Genomic DNA, 21,594 nt, shown 5'->3' with positions numbered 1-21,594 from the left:
TCTGAAGGGATGTTGGTGAGTCCAAGCATCGTTCTGAATCTTTCAAGCTTTTCTCTTCCAAGCGCTTTGGTGAAGATGTCTGCAATTTTCTCATTTGTGGAACAATGACGGAGATGGATTGTTTTGGCCTCAACATGATGTCGGATCAGATGATATTTATTATTGATGTGCTTTGTACGATCATGGAACTTTGGGTTCTTGGCCAACTTTATTGCAGAGGTGTTGTCAATCATGAGTGGAGTTGATTGTACTTGTTTTACCTGCAAATATTCAAGAATTTTCCTGAGCCACACAATTTCTTTCATTGCTTCAGCTGCTGCCACATATTCTGCTTCTGTTGTGGAATCTGCTGGAACTGATTGTTTGCGTGATCTCCAAGAGACAGCTCCTGATCCAAGACTCATAGCATATCCTGAAGTAGATACTCCAGTTTCTTTGTCTCCATCGAAGTCTGAATCAGAGTATCCAATCAAGCTGAAGTCGTCCACCTGTGTATACTTGATTCCAAGGTCTTGAGTTCCCTTCAAGTACCTTAGAACTCTTTTTGCAGCAGACCAATGTCCCTCACAAGGCTTTTGCATGAACCTGGAGAGGATTCCAATAGTAAATGAAATGTCTGGTCTGGTAGTAGTGAGGTAGATGAGACTTCCTACAAGCTGTCTATACCTTGTTGCATCCTCAAATTCCTTTCCTTCAATAGATGTGAGATTTAAGTTTTGTTCCATTGGAGTAGAAATAGGATTGCACTCTGTCATGCAAAATCTGTTTAAAAAATCTCCAATGTATTTCTTTTGAGAAAGAAATATGGATTTTGAATGTTGGGTTACTTCAATGCCAAGATAGTAATGGACATAGCCCAAATCAGTCATTTCAAAACTTTTTCCTAATTCTTTCTTTATGGATGCAATATAGCTTTCATTGTTCCCTGCCATTAAAAGATCATCTACATATACCACAAGATATACAACTGTTTTGCCAACTTTCTTGACAAATAAAGTTGCATCCTCAAGATCAAAATGATTGAAGTTGAGTTTCAGAAGATGCTCAGTTAGTTTTTCATACCAGGCTCGTGGTGCTTGTTTGAGGCCATACAAGGACTTCACAAGTTTGCATACTTTATGTTCATGTCCTTTCACAACAAATCCTTCAGGTTGGGACATAAAAACATTCTCTTTTAGATCTCCATTCAAGAATGCAGTTTTTACATCCATTTGATGGACTTTCCAACCGTTCTGAGCAGCTAGTGCAAAGAGTGTCCGGATGGTGGCCTATTTTGCTGTGGGGACAAAAGTTTCCTCATAATCGACCCCTTCCTTTTGTGCAAAGCCTTTTGCCACAAGCCTAGCTTTGTGCTTGTCAAGTGAGCCATCAGCTTTGTATTTGTTCTTGTAGACCCACTTGCAGCCAATTGGTTTGGTTCCAAATGGAGGATCAACCAGCTTCCAAGTGCCATTCTTTATGAGGGCATCATACTCCTTTTTCATCGCTTCTTTCCATTCATCATGAGAAGCAGCTTCTTTGAAGGAAGTTGGTTCAAAATCTGTAGACAAGTTCAATTCACAATCATAAGTAACATCCATATCAACAGGTGAATTAGAGTCATCTACATCACCTCCATTTTGTTGGTTTGAATTTCTGGTTCCTGTTTTTCCAATTTCATCAGGATGAACACTTTCAAGTGTCTTTGTCAGCCACTTTGGGGGACCTTTCTGATATGGTCCAGGCTGCTCTGTTGATTTAGTTGGGACTGAATCAAGATTGAGTCTCCCAATTCTATCAATTACATCACTTAAAGCATCATCCGTTGTTGGAGTTTCATGCAGGGGAGATTGTTCTTCAGAAGAAGATTCCACATGTTGATCTAGTATAGGAATCCTGCCTTCAAGATGTGGAATTTGATTATCAAATTCTTGAAATGATTTTGTTTTTGCGAATCTATCCAAGCGATCAAGTTGCCGCTCAACAACATTGTCAGATTTGGATGATTCCAGAAAAATGACATCTCTAGATACAACAAACTTTTTATTTACTTCATCATAGAGGCGGTATGCTTTAGAGGTGTTTGAATACCCCAGGAAGATACACTTACGACTTCTAGCACCAAGTTTGTTTCTATGTACCTTTGGTATCAAAGCATAACAGGTGGAACCAAAGATCCTGAGATGTTTTACTGAAGGAACATGTCCATACCACAATTCATAAGGAGTCTTGTTTCATATAGCATTAGATGGACATCTATTCTTTATATATGCAGCACATAGAACAACATCAGCCCAAAACATTATCTTTACATTTTTGAAAAAGAGCATGGATCGTACCATATTCAAGATTGTTCTATTCATTCTTTCAGCGACACCATTCTGTTGGGGATTATAAGGCATAGTTGTTTGATGTTTAATCCCATGTTGGCGAAGATAGTGTTCAAATTCATTTGATGTATATTCTTTTCCATTATCAGTGCGAATAGACCCAATATGAGATTGTGCATCATTTTCAATCCATTTATGAAAATTCTTGAATGTTTGAAAAGCATCAGATTTGTTCTTCAATAAATAAACCCAACACATTCTGGTGTAATCATCAATAAATGTCATGATATTTTTATTTCCATTTGCAGAAGGAACAGGCATTGGACCACATAAATCTGAATGAATGAGTTCAAGCTTCCTATGTGCTCTTGAATGTGAATCATGAAAAGACTGTTTGCTATGCTTTCCTAGAATGCAAGCATCACATTGCTTATGTTTCCTAGGAATTGTAGGCAAACCAGCAACACCATTTTTCTTCAATAAGCGGAGACTGTCATAGTTTAAATGTCCAAATCTAGCATGCCATAATAAACTTGATGGAAGTGTACCTTCTTCATGATGAGAAATATATGAGAAATGTTGTGCATGAGCAGAGGTTCCTTGCAGTTTGAGAAGCCTTTCTTCTTCTATTCCCCTCATGACAAGTGAGTGGTCAGATGCTTTTCTTACCTCAAGCTTGCCATCAAACATATGAATGGAGTGACCTTGCTGGCGGATGTGGACCAAGGACAACAAGTTTCTCTTGAGCTGTGGGAGATATAGAACATGATCCAGAAGAAAGTCTGGAAGACCAGGCAGTTTAAGCCTGATTGTGCCAAGCCCTGATGGCTTGATTTTTGACTGATCTGCAAAGTATACTGCTCCATCAACATTGTCAGTGAAATCTTCAAAAAAAATATTTCCTATGAGTCATATGACAGATTGCTCCTGAATCAAGCAACCAATCATTTTTCGAAGAAGCAAGTGAAGCATTAAACAAATCTTCATTTACTCCAATGTTACATTGTGCCTCAATATAGTGAGCGGATTCAGGTGCTTTACCTTTGTCTGTATCATCAGTTTTACCTTTCTGCTGGTTTCTTTTCTGCTCAATTTTGTCCCATGGTAGCTTGCATGTAGAAGCATCATGTGATCCATTTCGTTTGCAGCGAATGCAATGCAGATCTGCTTTTTCTGCTTGAGAATGTCTGCCCCCCCTGCCTCTGAAGTATCTTCCTCTTCCTCTTCGTCCACCTCTTCCTCTTGTAGAATCTTGAGCATGATGCTTTTCTTTATGAGCAAAGCAAACAGTCTCTTCAGAAGATTCAGGGACTGTCTTCTTTCCAAATCTTTCTCTCTTTCAGCAAACTTTTTCACAAGAGAATCAAAAGTTATATCTTTAAGATTTCCATTTGCTTGTAGAGACTCAAGATAATTGGAGTAAGTAGGATAGAGTGCCTTGAGAAAAGCAATAAGAGGGATATCCAGCTCAACCTTAGTGGATTTAATATCATGCGTTATAGACTTTACTTCAGATGCAAGAGCAAGAGGATCATTATTTTTCAGTTCAAGAGTGAAGAGTTTAATCATGAGCTGAACAACTTCAAGTGCAGAATGTGAGTCATAGAGTTCTTTCAGCTTTTGTAAAGCTTCAAAGGCAGTTGAATATGATGAAATATGGCGACTTACTTCTTCATTTACAGATGCTGTGATTAATGCATAGGCTTTGCTGTTCTTGTTTTCCCAAATGACGAGCTCTTTGTCTGATGTAGGCTGCACTGGGTCATTTTCTCCTTCTCCGACACAGACTCCTTTCCAAAACTCATTGAAGATGAGGGTGTGTTTTATCATCCGGGACCATTCAGGATAGTTCTCCTTGCCAGTGAGAACTATTCCTACCATAGAGATGATTGAATGCATTCTGTGAAAAAAAAATAACTTCTGCTGATAGAATAATACTTCTAATGGCAAAAAGAATGTGCTTTTGTGGAGAAAAAAAACTTTTGCTGCTAAAAGAATGATTCTGATTCTGCTACGCCATTTATATATTATTGACTATTGAAATGAATGGTGATAACATGCTACCACTGTAACATATATCACCACATATATATCACTGCATGAACAATTTGAGCGCTTGTGTTAAACGCTGCCACTGTAAAATATGAGCACTGCTATCACCGTACCATATATCACAGCATATATATGTCACATAAAAATTGAGCGCTGCATATATCACCGCATATATATATCACATGAAAATGTAACATATATCACCGCATACATAAAAATTGAGCGCTGCATATATCACCGCATACATAAAAATTGAGCGCTGCATATATCACCGCATATATATATATATATCACATGAAAATTTAAACGCTGCCTTACTGTAACATATATCACCGAATCATCATAGCAGAGATAACGGCCAACACATGAAGCACCAAGCTATGAGGGAGGAAGAGTCATATTTGTGCATTAAGCATCAAATCTGCATAACATAACAAATCCCGCTCAACCCAACCGTAGCCCAGCGCTCTAGTTTAGAGCCAAGCCACAAAGGAAAGAGCCCACAAGGGGTGCAAGTGTATGCACGTACTGGAAAGAAACCCCGGAATACCGCTTCCTTCCAAACGACTCTTCAAACCACCGTTCCAAAGCTGGCATTCTCCAAAGCTCGAGCTTCTGATAGACATGAAACCACTAGCAATAACAAAAACAACTTTCAAACTGTAGAGCAACCATGTTAGTTCATACCAGTCTTTAGCCACATTCGATACCATTCACAAGTATCGGTCAACAGTATTTATTTGAAACAGGCTCCGAGACACGAATTCGCCTGTAGTGCAGAACCAGGGTTTCAACGAGGCCGGCAGTGCAGTTTGTGAACATCAGTGCAGTTTGTGGGCGAATATGCCCCCTGAGTTGATAAGAGATGTTATTCAGAGAATTAAAGAGAGCGAGAGCAGTTGGCCTTGCAGGAAGAGTGTGGTGGCATGTGCTGGGGTTTTCATGAATGGTATCGAAACAAGCTCGGGACGTGTTCGAGGCTTGATGTGGAGCGCCTCTTGACTATTCAATTTCAGATGTCAGGCCAGACCTATGCAGGTCAGAGACAAGCGTTATGGACAGAGTGCAGTGGTAGAGGCAGATTATTTTAAAACAAAAGGGAATAAAGCAGAGGCAGAGGTCAGGACAGAGGAGTTACAAGGAGCATAATAGCTAAAACAAGGAGCTGGCTCTAATACCATGTCAGGCCAGGAGTAACTCCAGACTTGGCAGAAAAACTGATTCATTTATTTCATTAGGTAGCTATTGTTATATACATGAATTTGACTGATCAGTTCATCTTCTTGATGACTGTTCACATTCCAAATTCACCCAATCACAGAGGATTAGGTGTCAACAACTTGGCCACATGACCTCATTGGGAGAAATTCAGCCATCAAAGTTCATCAGAAATCCCCACCTTATTATTTTCATGTGTCCAAGCTTGAGATAGAGAATTTTGCTAATAAGGACACTTGGGAGGAAAACAATTTGCAAGAAGTGACAAAAGAACAAATTGTGGAGTAGTCAGTAGGACAATTTTTTTTTGTTACACCTCCAATGAAAGAAAAAGAACCTAAGAGGACAAATAAAAGCTTATCCAAATTATAAATGGAACAATTCAGAGCATATAAGAGAAAGAAGACAAAAAATATGGAGGGAGCAGTATCAGAAACAGTCTCATCTGACATTTTTTCACTAGAAACTATTGTTTCAGGTGAGCCTATTTTCAGAATGCAAGAATTGGATCCAGGGACAAAACAATCTTCTCCTTCTTCTTCTTCTTCTAACCAAAACATCTTTTCTGAGTTTTTGGAAATGAAGAAAAAGAATGAGGCTTTGAAGGTAGTAACTTATACCAAGTTCTGGAAGAAAACTTCTTCCAGTAAAAATAGGTTGCTTTCAACTCTTGATACTGAAAAAGGTGAATTTAAGTTAGCATTTCTTGAACCTAAATTTTCTGCTCCTAGAGCTGTTGGAGATTATAAGACTTTTGTTTTATCTTTCAATACTAATCAGATACATCCTATAGATTAGATTTATTTGCATAGACAAACTAGTGAGATGATCTAATCCTCTCTCACAAGTTCTACTTCAAATGTATCAAAATCGAAAAATTCTTTGAATAATGCTATTGTAACTTAAAATGAAAAAGACTTCTTCTCTGGCAAAGGATGTTAGGAGAAAATCAGTGGAAGACCTTGTAACTAAATTAGGTTTGGATCCTAAAAATGTGGATGTAGCTCAAGAGATTGTTAAGAAGAAAAATGAAGATATTAAAGCACTTAGAAGACGGTTGAAGTTGTCCACAATAGAGCATCCCAAAACACAAGAAATTGAGAAATTAGAGAAGGAGGAAATTATGTTATCCTATCTAATTGAATAGAACCTGCAGATTCGGAAAATGGAAGAAAGGATGGAAGATTTGTTAAAGGAGAAGGCCCAAATTGACAGTGTAGTAATTCCAACAACAAAAACAGGGCCCACGTAAATTCTAGCACAAGCATTATCTCCTCTTAAACTAAAGGATGTTGATATTAGCAGATTGAAAGAAAAAATGGATAGTGTTGAGATGAACAAAAATGAATTAACAATGCTTTAGTTAAGGAAATAAAGAAAAATGAAGATTTTCAAAAGCAATTAGAACAATATTTGAGCGATTCTAACAATATTCAATGTTTATCACAAGCCAAAGAAAACAATTGGATAGGAATTATGTCATCGGTGTTTGATATTTGGCAGTCCATGGAGATTATTGTAGAACAAGAGGAGTTGATTGAAAGAGCCAAAGAAGCTATTAATGACATCAAAATACAATTGGGAAATAAACTTGGACAATCAAGTCAGATAATAAAATCTCTAAAGACAAGGTCCAAAGAAGAACTTGAAGAACTAGGAATTGTAGATAGAAAAAAATCAATTATTCAGACTAGAAAAGTTCTCATGAAGAAAACTCTGATGTTGAAGACAAAGGAAAAGTGTGAAAATTTTCTAGTGAAAATCAATAAATTCTACATAAAATTTTATATTCTGCAAGAGAGAGGTCTTCCATCTTTTAAGAATTCATATGGCCATATGGTAATTGAAGACCAATATGAAATATTGTTGAAGGGAGAGGCAAGGGATAGGAAAAAGTTTGCTGGAATCAAGGGAGAGATTATAGTCAGAATATACAAATGTTAGCTGATGACCTTTTCATCTGCAACGAAATCAAACACTTGTTCATAGTAAAACCTTCTTATGAGAAGTATACTGATGCAAATGAATCATACAAATAGATGATGGATCTTAGTTACCCAGAATATGAAGAATGGGAGCAGTTGTCAAGTTTGTTCAATAAATTCAACTTATCAATGCAACATATTAGCAACAAATCACAACTATTAAGCATTTTGAGCAACAAGAACAAAGAAGTTTTAAATACGTTGAACCTAAATGTAGAAATCAAGAACGGTTGTAAACATTTCTGGAGCAGTTTATATTTTAGTTAAAAGAAATGTTGCAAACATCTCGATAACATCTGATTTTATCTCGAAATCACGATTTTTTGGCCTAGACAATGTGTGTCGATTTTTACCAATATTTTGATGGTATCTTAATTTTACTAATGTTTTCCAATTTTTAGCGATATTTTCCCAATTTTTATGATTTTTCGGTTTTCTAGACCCTTGTTGATTCATCCCGATGTTGGTGTTCACAATATTGGTTGAAAGCTGTTTAAAATTATCCAAAGCTTTGGATAAAGAATAATTTGAATGTAAATCTTTTAAGAGATAGGATATTTTGTAAATCACTCTATATATACCTTATTTTGAATAAGAAAGGGTTGATACATGGAGAAAGTTTTTGTAATATTGTTGTAATGCTTTCAACTTGGATATAATCAAAGGCTTTTGGTTTTCATTTATGACAACAATCGTGTACTTGTGATTTCTTCTTGTAATTTCATAGTATGTTTCTACGCATATTTGAGAATAATATGGGACTCTGGGAAGGGATATATTGAGAATCAACCTCCCTAACGTCCCTATGCAAAGTTATGTTCACAACTGAGTTAGAAATTGAACAATCCATTTAATTTATTGCCCATAAATCTTTAGATTGTTGTTTCTATACTATACTTAGATATATTTGTGTTGATTATAGAGGTTCATTTATATGTCTCTGCTATTATTAGATGATTAAATGTTCAGGGAGAATGTTATCCCTTTAAATTCCTCTTTAAATTCCTCTCAATTCCTCTCATTGATGCTTTGGTTCAGTTCTTTAGTCGCTGACTATATACTAAGATATAACATGGGGGATCAAGAAAACAAATTGAGAAGCACAAACATAGGTAACAACAGATTGAGAAGCAGATGCTGTAACAGTGGATGCTGTAACAACAGATGTTATAACAAAAAATGCCATAACAACATGTCATTGTTAAATATGTTGAAATGCTGTAACAACTGATGTTGTAACACTCATTACTATTGAAAATTCTGAAACTGCTATAAAAGTTGATGCTATAAGACTTGCTACTATTGAAACTACTGAAACAGTGACCGTTACAACGGATGTTGTAACAACATATGTTGTAACAACATATGTTGTGACAACATATGTTGTAATAATTGAGGGGGTAAAAATCCATTTCGTCTTGCTTGTCAAAGCTTGAAAATGGGTAGCCAAAGAGGTGTTTCTGCCACCCAACACTACACCAGCACTTGCAGGATCAAGAAAACAAATTGAGAAGCACAAGCATAGGTAACAATGGATTGAGAAGTAAATGTTGTAACAATGGATGTTGTAGCAACAAATTTTGTAACAACAGATGCCATAGCAGATGCTGTAACAATGGATGTTGTAACAATAAGCCATTTTAGCTTGCTTGTCAAATCTTGAAAGTGGGAAACCAAAGAGGTGTTTCTTAGTAACTTGCATTTGTGTTATCCTTCTTTTGAGACCTGTGTAATAAAGCTATTGGTTTCTTTCATTAACAAATTTATCAATGTTGTGTGAATGGTTGAGAAAACTTAATGAAGCACTCCTCAAACTCTGCATCGTATTTTCTTTCATTTCATGCTCTCTGCTATAGATCTAATGCATAGGATTTTGTTTAGCCCTATGCTTTAAACCTCAAATTTCTTTATGTTCTTCTCTTCATATTACAATGTCAATTTTAAAGGATGTAATAAAAAATAAGTAGGTTAGTTTAATTTATTCATTAATTTCTCCAAAAACTAGTTCACATTGCATTTATAGGTCTATCATCACTTGCCCCAGTTGTCTGATTGTTTTAGGATTAATAAGGTCTGGAAGAGCTGGAATAGTGAGCAGACTTCTGTTGTAGACTAGAATGTAGGAATAATTTTGTTTTGAAAAATCACCAAGTTGAGTGTTAACCATACTCCCCATAGGACTAGAAAAAGAAGTGTCCTATAGAGTTTCAGGTCCTTTCTTTCAAACTAGGCCTTCAAATTTCAAATAGGCTCCAACAAAAGCCTACATCATAAATGTTCCTATTCTAATAGCCATGTCCCTACATATATGCTTAATTCATTCAATATATGTATCACTACAAAACAAATGTTTTAGACCTCAATTTCATCCTACCATATGGAAAATAATTTCTAAGGAAAGTGCTAAGACTCAAGAGCATCCCTAGTGCTAGCATTCATCTTCATTTCTTCTCTAGGGTTTACATCACAAACTCTAGTTCTTCCTCTATTTCCTCACACAAGCATTAAGAACTCTCCATGACCAACATTGGTAAAGTGGACTAATTACACAAGCAATTTAATTTAAAGCACAAGATAAGGTCTCCAAGTGAAGTTCTCTCCCTCCAAGGTATACACGTCAAGAGACCAATCCTCAGGAGGTGCACTCTCTAAACATGGGTTGCATGTGTCAAGTGTTCTTCATCACAAGGCTTCTTGCTTTCCAAGACAATCATCCCATGCTCCTTAATAAATGTATCATGGGTCCATAATCAATCCCATGTACTATGCTCTCAGCCCAAGCATCTATAATCAATCCCATGTAATCTGTTTTGTTGTCTACGGGTTATGTATTACACGATCTTGCATCCCTCCTTTTGCCTACGATTTTTGGCAAAGGACTTAATAAAGCCATGATTGGATATTGATTTATAAGGACTTGATCATAGTGAAAGGTTGGTGATTTATAAGGGTGCTATGACTGATGGGAGCACAAAAGAACTCAAGCTACAAATAAATAAACAACTCAACACAAGAAATGCAAATTGAAATATTAACATAACAATATCCAAGTAAGTTATTGAAAGTCAACTATTGATACCTTATTCTCCATCCAAATAAAAAAATCATACCACTTTTTGTCTTGTATCATATCGAATTCCAATTATGATGGATAATGGCCATATTGTTACTCCTGTGAAAACATGGAAGATGGACAAGTTAAAGTAATTAATATCCAATCATTTACTCTTTTTTTTACAAAATTAAATAAAAAATATATTTTTAGATATTAAATATACTTATAAATTTGCATATTTAGACTTCTAAACCTATTTGGCCACTGTGACGTGTGGCATGATATTTGACAAGCCCGGCCTTTGAGGCCTTGTCCCAAAACATACACTAATTCAATGTAATTATGCACAAGTAAAATAAAAAATAATTTAATGAATTTGAAATAGTATTATGACCAAATTTAAATACTTGTATGCTCTCCTCGCTGGACTTCCTTCGTGCATCTGCTCTATCATATGCTTTCACGAGCTCTTTCCATACTTTCACACTTACATCAATTGGACTTATTTTGGCCCTTAGCTTGGGAGGAATTTGTTTTATATTTTTCGTTTGGTTGCAACGAAATCTCTTGCAGTTTTGAGTCATTTGTTTCTTTACTTTCTTTATCTGACCAACCTATCCCAAATTTAGTCTGCATGTCATGGATGACTACCTTTTGAAGGTGCATGGGTATCTTCAATAATGGAAGATGTAGATGTTCTTTGAAGCATTGAAGGCATGATTCCTTAAACCTATGATTGAACACTTTCCCGACATCTATCATTCTGATTTCCCAGAGACAACATCATATTCTACCTCAGTTTCATATTTACCAATGCAAGATGCATAAGTACGTGTACTAGTGGTCGAAGAAATTTGTGTCCCAGGAGTGGGTGGGACATTGAACATCTCTGTTCCTTGTTCCACATTCTTAGAAGTTATTGTGATTGATTTTTTCCTAGATCTTTTTCTTGATCTAGGAGTTGATGGGGAATCAATCGATTCCTTTTGACAAGGTTGCTTTAGTTGGTCTATTTTAGTGCCTTAGTATGTTCTTCCAAGTATTTGGTAAGCATAGAAACGTCCATACCTTTTACTTTATTCATTGTTTCTACCCTCAATAGAGAAGCCATTACCTCTTTCAGTTTATCACAGTCATGTCCCTATATATGTACAATACATTTTTTTATCATTTTTAAAATTAGAAATAAAAAATAAACCCTAATTTCTTCTTTTATAATTTAGAAACTAAAAACTAAGAAATAAAATTCAAACCAGCAATGGAAACATGTGCAAATCTATAAATTGAGTATGAAATACCTCCTTCTCGCAAAAATCATATCCCTTTGCTTGTTTCGCTTTATTGTTGCTTGACATTTTTTGGTGTCCTAGAGCAATTTTTTTCCTCCACACTATCGAAAATCCCTTCCCTTTGCTCCCTATGTTTTTCTCCTTTCCCTCTAATTGTTTTAAACAACATTAGTGTAAAATGGATGGATAAGGGTTTGATTTTCGTCTCTGGTAGGGGGTGAATGAGATGCACAAATTGATTTCATGACTGCTAGAGGCCAAATTAGACCCGCAAAACAATTTTTTTATTAAAATCCACAATCGGGGAGGAGAGGTCTGTCAATATCTCTGCCCACCATCAACCGAGATCAAATCGATTAGTTATTTGCTATGATAGCCTCAACACATTGCTCCAATTGTGGTCTTCTCCAACTCCACATAGAACTTAAAATTTCCCTCGATTTGCAATTAGCGAGTATTAGAATGGATATATGGTGAATGTACTACATTGTTTTGGTTGAATAGTCATGATACACAATTATGCCCGCCAATTATAGATTGGCGGGATTTTTTTTTTAAATTTCTTGATTTGGTCTAATTTGTATTCATTTTCATCTTTGCACTTTGCAATGTCGATGTGGGAGGCTTCCATGTTATTGTCATTTTTTATGAGGTTTAATTGAATACCATTATTGGATATGCAATGCGTATAGACACATGGGATAACTATAATAATAATAATAAATGTTGTTGATATAAATATTAAAAAATGTGCTTAATATACGCCTATTGGTGTTTATCAACCACATTTTTTAATGTGGCTGTGCTAGTTGAATACCAATATTGGATGTGCAATGTGCACATGCACATGGGATAAGTTGAAATGTTGGTTGATGTAAAGCCTTGTAAATGGTGTTTTGACCCTGGAATGAAGGGTGTTTTATGCCATATTTTCCTATCCCACTAATGAATTTGGTGTGATTTCAAACTTTCTAATTTTATTTTAATAACCAATGACTCATAATGTAATGATCCACTAGTTATAGTCACATACACACGTCTTCACCTTTAAAGGTTGTGCTGCTTAGTGATTATGTATACATGTGACACAAACATTTTTGCTCCCGCCACTCACTCTTTACTCCTTTATAGGGTGGATGATGGGATTGAAAATATATCTCATCCAGAAGCTAAATTATACAAAGTATTATATTATATATTGAGTTCTTTTAGAAGACTTAAAAATCAAAATATGAAAATAGTATATTCTCTAACATATAAGGTCAAGGGATTTTTAAAATTTAAATATACAAAAATACAAATATTTAGTGGTTTAAAATTATGGATAAAGGGTTTGGATTAAGTTAAATGAAAATATGAAAAGAAAGTAGTCCATTAGTTTTCATAATCCTCATTTAAGATTTATAAGAATTGTGTGATGTCACCATATTGGGATATAAATTAACAAAAAGGGTATATATTGAAAATAGTGGCATTTTAGTTAGAAAGGTGCAATGAGAACCAACTGAGCTTAAATTGATTGTGCATTTAGCAAATTAGATGGAGCAACAACAAAATGCATACATGTTATGTGATTAATGCCATTATTATGTATTACATGCAGGATTTAGAGGGGGCGTGGACAAAGGACGTGGACGATGTAGACCTACTATATCAACGAAAGGAAAGTGGGTGGCCATAGAATCAGATAGGAAACTTGCAGATACAACAAAGGTAAGAAGACAAAGAAACCTCAACCAAAAGAGGATGGTGTTTATGAATTCACAAATGCTACAACATATACAAGATAAAGTTATATAAAATATGTTATTTTCAAATCCAAAACAAGATATCAATATGTCAAATATAAGTTAGTTTTTGTGTTGGATAGCATTTTGGTTGAAATGATATAATTGGTGTACTAAACATCATTGACTATGTTATGTATTATAGGGGAAAGATGAGGCCATGGCAATAGATCGTGTCATATTAAACAAGGACACAACAAATGTTGCAGGACATAAGATAATTATCAAATTTTGACTTAACTTAGTAAGAATTTCATGATACATTCATCCTTTTTCACAATATTATTAGAATTTAAAGTGTATTATCCAACCTTGAAATAAATTAATGCACGTTGTTAATATTTCAGATAGAGATTGGAATAAGTGCACAGTTTAAGTGTTCAACTAGCAAAAGAAAAAAAACATATGTACATGGGCGTGGACCTAAGATTGTTAAATCATGAAGAACACAATGGGTGGAAGAGGATATGACAATGGATACTTCAGACACAACAAATAATTCCACTGAAGAAGAGGTTGGTCAAGACTATAGTACATGGGATGGGATTTGTTAAGCAATATTTGATTATATTTATTTGAAATTGATACATTTATGTTCTATCCAATTCTTTCCAATCACTAAATAATGGTTGCATTTGTCACTAGGTAAAATATGATGATGAAAGAATGATTACTAATACCCAAGCTGATCCAACTGGGCTATTAAGATTTGGATGGGATGATCCAAACCATCCTTTAGACCATAGCAAGGCAAAAAGATCATATTTAAAGAGAACTCTACCACCTGAGAAATTTGAATAATTGATGAGATTCACATACACTGATGACTGCAATATGCTACCAGCTAACGCCTTAATGGTGATGAGCATGAAAGTGAAAATGCAATGCATGAAGAAGGATTGAATGAAATGCTTACAGGTTTCTTTAGGAATGCAAACAATGATGACAATAATGTTCATATGGTTGACAATAACGATGGCAACAATGGTAATTACCACCAACGTAATATTGATGATAATAACTTGCTGAGAGGCTCCATAAAGCAAGCAACAAAGACACTTGTGTTAAAATCAGGTGCAAGTAGAACCTCAAAACTGACATGCAAATTAATATTATTAAAAATTAAGTCACTATTTGGTTGGTCTGACAAAGGATTCACCACCCAATTGAAGCGAGTTTAAATCTATTTCTTACAATGCATTTTCAATTGGTCTACATAATTCGTAAACATTCATAAGCTTCGTTTATATTTCTTCAAGCAGATTTTAAAACCCTATATTATATATGAAGAGTCATAATATAGAATATTGAAATATCAAACATGTTCATCATAAGTCAAATATTCAATTGATCTCATCTTTCGCAATATTATAGGGTAGTAAAAACTAAAATATTTCTTGAAGAGAATGTGTTACCATCAACTTGAAGAGAGGCACATCAATTGTTGGTTGAGTTGGGGATTCAATATAAGCAAATTCATTCATGTAAAAATGATTGCATTTTATACAAAGATGAATATCAATACAAGGTAGAATGCCCTGTATGCAAAGAGAAGAGATATCGTACAGATGTACAAGGTCCTACAGTTTGGAAGAATGTTTTACGTCATATGTCAATTATACCTAAACTTCAATGAATGTTTCATTGCAAGTCACTTGCACAATTGATGGATTGACATGCAAAGAATATGAGTAAATATGGATTCATGTGAATTCTGACCGACTCCAAAGCATTGAAACACAGAGGAAAAATGGCCAAAAAAATTCAAAGATGAACCCCGTAGTATAAGGTTTGGTCTTGCAATTTATAGAGTGTGCCCATTCTCTTTCATTGGCTCATTATAGTGTTTGGTTAGTCAAATTGATAGTATACAGTATTCCCCCATGAATGAGTGTTAGAAAAGAGCACCTTGTGTTGACTCTCATTTTTCTAGGAAAACATCAAGTTAAAAACATGTATGTTTATCTTGCGCCTTTTATTGATGTGATGCAACTACTACGGAAAGGAATAAGAATGTATGACATATCACGTCCTCCATCAAATATGTACTTCATGTTGTATGGTGTGCTATGTTGGACTATTCATGATTTCCCATGACTTGGTTGTTGTTTTGGTAAGATAATTTTTTTTTACCTATTTTGTTAGGCCCCTATACTACTAGTGTAACCCCTTATTGTTATTAGTACAACCCCCTTATTATTTTGATGTACCCATGTAGTGCCCATATTGTTACTATTGTGCCCCATAGAAGCACACTATTGTTATTATTGGGCCCTTACACTATTATTGTTATGTCAGCTCTGATTATATTATGACCCCTTAGACTCCTATATATAGAAAGGAGGTATTTTCATTTGTATCATCCAAGAATTGTTCATTTGTGTAATGTAAAGGAGGTTGCCCCCTAGAAGAGGCTTATTTCTAAGGTGTTCATCTATCTTTTCTATCTTTTTGTGAGTTGGTTTCATAACATTTGGTATCAGAGCTTTGGATTCTAGGGTTTCGCTGCTCCAAATAGGTCATCGTGGCATTTTCGCTATAACTTTTTTCTGCGACATTTCAGAAGAAAAAAAAAAACCCATTTGAGACGAAATCGCGTTGAACCTCAGGTCCAAATTTAAGAGATTTTCACGCTATATTTGCGGAGATATGATCAGAGGAAGTTGGTCTTTTTGCAGACTCTTGAATTACATTCCAAATAGGCGACCTTGGGAAAATCATCATAACTTTTGTTTTGAGCATTAGATTGAAATTTCGTAAGAAGTTACAGAAAGAGGACGGACTGTAGTTTCCTGTATATGTTTTTTAGACCCGAAGGTCAAAACAGTGACATGTGGCACCTCATACAAGTTCGCTCTTCTGAAAAGGTATATAATCAGGTTATCTTGGGAGATTGTGCATAACACTTTCTTGGATAATCTAAATTCGATCAGACTGGTGGCATTGGAAAGAGGACATAGAGGACTATTGCAAGTCGCAATTTCAGAACTGGAAGAATCGAAATTACAGAGTTATATTCATTTCAAGATCGAGCTCCTAAAATCAAGAAAAGGTGATATGAGGAAGTTTGATTGCAAGGATCCGGTAAATTGGATACTTTAGATGGAGCAATATTTTGATCTACATGGTGTACCACTGTTACAAAAGGTATGTATTGCATCTTCATATTTAGAACCGGATCAATTTTTATGGTATAAAGGACTTTGTTCTCGTAAACAACTTGTTACGTGGTCAATTTTCACGGAGGAAATGATAGCACATTATGAGGATACAAAGAGCAACACCTTCTTTAGAGCAACACCAAAACAATTGGAAAGAGTAAAAGAGCTTTGTTACATATTGGAAAGTAAAATTATGCCAGCAAGGAAGTCTACCCCTCACAACTATAAGGATGGAAGTGTTGTTTCTCCTAGCCTTCCACAACCTACAAGGGTTACACCACAACAATTGGAAGAAAAAAGAGAAAAAGGGCTTTGTTACAATTGTGATAGCAAATGCACTAAAGGTCATAAGTATGCTGAGAAGAAATTATTTTACATAGAGTATGAAGAGGAGGAAGAAAAGGATCAAGAAACATCAAAAGAAGAGGATATACGCCAAGACCTAACCCCAAAGAAAGAAGAAATGAATCAGACCATATCTTGTAAAGCATTGGCAAGAATTACCACTCCTCAAACTCTCAAGATAGAAGGACATATCAAGAAGAAAAAGGTGCAAGAAGTGAAATATCACATCGAGAAAGAAGAAATGAATCCAACCATATCTTGTAATTCATTGGTCAGAATTACCACTCAAATTATCAAGATAGAAGGACATATCAAGAAGAAAAATGTTCAAGAAGTGAATGATCACATCGAGCATCAAGAAATGAATCCGACCATATCTTGTACAACATTGGAAGAAATTACCACTCCTCAAACTCTCAAGATAGAAGGACATATCAAGAAGAAAAAGGTTCAAGCAGTGAAAGATCACATCGAGCATCAACAACAAGTTCTCCAACTTTTCAAGGATAACGCCACTTTGGTGCAGAATCAAATGAAACAACAGGTAGATCAACATCATAGTGAAAAATGTTTTGATGTAGGTGATTGGGTATTTTTACTGCTACATCTCAAGCAAGCTATTTATGAAAAGGAAATGTTGGCAATACTACATGCACTTAAAAAATGGCGACCTTATCGAATGGGAAGACACTTCAAGGTAAAAATGGATCATGATAGTCTTAAATACTTTTTGGAACAACTATTATCTTTAGAAGAACAAAAAAAATGTGTCACAAATATGTTGGGTTATGACTTTGACATCGTTTATAGAAAATGGAAGCAAAATTTTGTTGCAGATTCACTCTCAAGAAAGGATGAGGATGTGGAAGCATTGTTTTGTGTTATTTCTATTATCCAACCAAATTGGATAAACGAAGCAAGGGATGAATGGAAGAAGGACGAAGAAGTATGGCCACTTATTCAAAAGTTTCAAAAGATCCCAATTCAAACAATATTGCCAGAAATTGAAGAGGAAGGAAAAATCATATTGGAACCTGGAGTAGTCACAGAAATGAGAACCCAACAGCTACGAAATCAATCAATTTCAGAGTATCTCATCAAGTGGAAGAACTTAGCCGCTGAAGATTCCACATGGGAGGACAAGAATTTTATATAGAAGCATCAAGAACTACTCAAGCGTTGAGGACAACATTTTTTGAAGGAGAGGGGCATGTTAGGCCCCTATACTACTAGTGTAACCCCTTATTTTTATTAGTACAACCCCATTATTATTTTGTTGTACCCATGTAGTGCCCATATTGTTACTATTGTGCCCCATAGAAGCGCACTATTGTTATTATTGTGCCCTTACCTTATTATTGTTATGTCGGCTCTGATTATATTATGACCCCTTAGACTCCTATATATAGAAAGGAGGTATTTTCATTTGTATCATCCAAGAATTGTTCATTTGTGTAATGTAAAGGAGGTTGCCCCTCGAAGAGGCTTATTTCTAAGGCGTTCATCTATCTTTTCTATCTTTTTGTGAGTTGGTTTCATAACATATTTACACTCATAATTTATTGTCATCCCAAGTTTCATACTTAGTTTTGTACTATTATTTTGATGTTATTAACCTTATTGAATTACAAGGCTTCAAACAAAGGGGATATTTGCATGTCCAAGATGTGCATAACAATTTCAAGGGCGATATTATAAATATCTTCATAAATTTATTTATGCAAACAACAAGGTTTTTCTACCACCAAATCATATGTTAAAAAATGTCATACATCAGAGGACAACTTTCAACATTGGTGGAGATCCCAGGGCAAGTGCACAATCTTCTTCGATGGTGCTTCAAAAGGCAACCCAAGAAAGTCAGGAGCGGGCGGGGTGATTTTTTCACTGAATTGGAACAAAGAAGATAGTTTCAGCTGGGGGCTTGGTCAGAGAACCAACAACCAAGCAGAAATTCTCGGCTTATTGAAAGATTGTCAAATGGCGAGAGAGGAAAATCCAAGAGAAATCTTAGTCTTTGGAGACTTGGAAGTGCTGATAAAAGCGCTCATTAGTGAGAAAGAGCTAAAGGATCCGGTGCTAAACAAGCTGCTAACAAGACTAAAGAGAATTCTGAGAGAAATTCCCTCGATTCAATTTTACCATATTCTCAGGGGTTTAAACAAGGAAGTGGGCAGATTGGCAAATATAGGATGTACGTTGCAAATTGGGATGATAAATTAACTTTCCGAAGAATGTATTTTGGTTGTTTGGTGTAGCCCAACCTGATTCTCTCTATAAATAAAGCATAACCGTTTTAGTTATAAAAAAATGTCATACATTCAATAACACCCACTGTCTATGTGTCATCATTAAATAAATATTTTATAGTTGATGGACATATCACAAGATTTAAAACACATTATTTTCATAATTTTATGAAGGTATTATATATCATCATTTAACATTTATTGGTAAAATTGATTAGGTACTAAATATATTATGATATTTTATTATGTGACAAAAATAACTAATGATGATATTTGATAAATGTGTTTGATAACATATCATGCCATTGGCAATTAAGGGGGATCCATATCATACCATTGACTTGATGAATGTCATAAGTCGATTGTCAGCATTTGCAAGGTATGTGTTATGGAATGTTCATGTTTGAGAGACATAGGGACATTGTATTGCATTTTATTTTTTTCCTAATGGTTCATACTAATTTAGTATTCTTATATTAGGAGGGTGACATCCAAGGAAATCCATGAATGTGAAGTGCCAAAATGGAAGAAGGAAATTGCAGAAATCATATGTGCATTTGGAAAGGAGCTCCCTACAAGTTTCATGGACCTACAAATCCATTTACTTATACACCTAGTCGATGACATTGAATTAGTGGGTGTCATATTGACGAGGTGGATGTTTTTCTTTGAGAGGTATATGAAAACTCTAAAAATATATGTTCGACAAAAGGCACATCCAGAGGGTTGCATGGTTGAAGGGTATGTATTGAATGAAGCATTTTTCTTCCTATGTGAATTCCTTGGTAAGGATTTCGAAGATGGGTCATGCTTCTGGGATGAAGAATGAGCATTAGATATTATTGATGGAGAAAAACCACAATATAATGGTGTTCAAATAGAAATTAGTAAGTAAACTCATGATAATTGTGGTTGTTTTTATTGAGATCTTTAATTACTTTGTAATTTATTTTTCAAATTAACAACATGGGCTTTGGAGTTTGAAATAAGCATCTTGACATGTAATAGGTGCAAACTAAAGTGCTATACTCGATATGTTCATTATGTACCACATGGAATTTATGAACAAATGGATTGATTTTTATGATAAAAAGAGAGAAGAAGTGTTAGAAGCAAGGATACAATTTAAGAGATTGAACCCAAGGAATACCCCATTTCTTATTGATCTGCAAGGGGAATGTGCTAAATATTGCACTCCAGAATGGGTTACTAAACAAATTCAAAATCAAATAGAAGATGCATGTATAGATTCAAACATAACAGTAGATGAAATCAACATGTCTAGAGGATGTGAAAGAAAGGTACAGTTGGAATTTTACAGAATGTTGTTTCCTTACAATTTTGACACTATTAACTATTTTAAGATTCGTCATTATATTTGGTTTAACTGAAATAAACGGTCTTTCATAGGCAAGGAAATATCCAAAAATGTGGGCATATGGTTGACATTATCATGTAGAGCTTGTAGATGTAAAGATACAATCCTTCGATTGTGGCATCATGGCTGACTTCAAGCAATCTAGTCGATCAAGCTCAAAAGATAAGAATATTATTGAAGGGAATCTATAATATGTTGGGAAAATACAAGAAATTATTGAGTTGGATTACCGCTCTTTTAAATGTTGTATTTTTAAGTGTAGATGGTATGAAGCATTTGAGAGGACAGGAAGACGTGATATCCATAGTGGGTTGTTTTCTATATATTCCTCAAAGTTCCTACCAGAGGATAAGGAGCCTTATGTTCTACCAATTCATTGTGAGCAGCCATTTCTTTAACTCAATGAATTAGAAGTGCTAGTGATCAATAATCTATTAATACATTGTCTATTGTGAATATATACATGTGTTCATTAATCGATAAAATTATTATAACATACGTCTAATATATGTATGTACTCCTTCATGTGCAGGTATTTTTCTATACAGATATTCTGGACCCAAAATGGATATTTTTCATATATCATGATCCAATATTAAAGCATGTATTTGATGATGCATTAGTGGATACTGAGAAAAACAATGATGGTCAACAAAATGGGAGAGAGGGATTAGATAACATCGAATAAATTGACATCCATGATGATGCTAAAGATGGTTATGTTCAGGCATAAGAAGACAACATTAATACAAAGTTACATGATGTT

General features: G+C 35.0%; 1 pseudogene; it reads left to right on the top strand.

Annotated features, from left to right (window-relative positions):
- The window catches only part of LOC149263001 (potassium channel AKT1-like), an 85,654-nt pseudogene extending 64,138 nt beyond the window's left edge, over positions 1 to 21,516 (top strand).
- The last annotated feature ends 78 nt before the right edge of the window (positions 21,517 to 21,594 follow it).

Source organism: Pinus tabuliformis, chromosome 6 (genome assembly GCF_031772625.1).
Source record: "Pinus tabuliformis cultivar Carrire ecotype Pingquan chromosome 6, CPIR1, whole genome shotgun sequence".
Classification (NCBI taxonomy): Eukaryota; Viridiplantae; Streptophyta; class Pinopsida; order Pinales; family Pinaceae; genus Pinus; species Pinus tabuliformis.
The sequence above is the reverse complement of the archived record's forward strand: the minus strand, read 5'-3'. Positions and strand labels throughout refer to the sequence as shown.